We start from the raw sequence: 1,133 nt of genomic DNA on the forward strand, positions 1-1,133 counted from the left end.
CCTCCTGGATTCAAGCAGTTCTCCTGCCTCAGCCTCCTAAGTAGCTGGGATTACAGGTGCGTCCCACCACACCCAGCTAATTTTGTATTTTTAGTAACAGCGGGGTTTCACCATGTTGGTCAGGCTGGTCTCAAACTCCTGACCTTCTGATCCGCCTGCCTCGGGCTACTAAAGTGCTGGCATTACAGGCATGAGCCACTGCGCCGGGCAATTTGTTTTATTTTTTTGGAGACAAGGTCTTACTCTATCACCCAGACTGGAGTGCAGTGGCTCAATCATAGCTCACTGCGGTCCTGAACTTTTGGGCTCAAGTGATTCTCCCAACTAAGTCTCCCGAATAGCTGGGACTACAGGCATGAGCCACCATGCCCAACTTGTGTGTGTGTGTGTGTGTGTGTGTGTGTTTTGTAGAGATAGGTTTTCACCTTGTTGCCCAGGCTCATCTCAAACCCCTGGGGTAAAACCATTCACCTGTCTCGGCCTCCCAAAATGCTAGGATTATAGGTGTGAGACACCATGTCCAACCAGTTAACTTTATTTTTAAAAATTTTTGTAGAGATGGATCTTGCCATGTTGCCCAGGCTGGTCTCAAACTCCTGGCCTCATTAGCTGGGCACAGTGGTGCTCGCTTGTAATCCCAGCTACTCAGGAGGCTGAGACAGGAGAATCATTTGAATCCAGGAGGCAGATGTTGCAGCGAGCCGAGATCACACCACTGCACTCCAGCCTGGGTGACAGAGCAAGACTCTGTCTCAAAAACAAAACAAAACAAAACAAAATCAAAAAAACTCCTAGCCTCAAGCGATCCTCCTGCTTCAGCCTCTCAAAATACTGGAATTACAGGCATGAGCCACTGTACCTGGCCTAAAGTTATTTTCTTAGTTGTTTCCTAGTGATTGCAATTAACATCTTAATTTGTAGTAATCTAGTTCAGATTAATACAATTTATTGAATGAATTTATTTTACAAAATGAATTTATTATAGAAAAACTTTGTTTCTATGTAGCACCATTCCTTGTCCCTTCCTGTATCTTTTTTTGTTTGTTTGTTTTTGAGACGGAGTCTTGCTCTGTCGCCCAGGCTGGAGTGCAGTGGCCAGATCTCAGCTCACTGCAAGCTCCGCCTCCCGGGTT

This window comes from Mandrillus leucophaeus, unplaced genomic scaffold, assembly GCF_000951045.1.
Source record: "Mandrillus leucophaeus isolate KB7577 unplaced genomic scaffold, Mleu.le_1.0 Scaffold2, whole genome shotgun sequence".
Taxonomy (NCBI): domain Eukaryota; kingdom Metazoa; phylum Chordata; class Mammalia; order Primates; family Cercopithecidae; genus Mandrillus; species Mandrillus leucophaeus.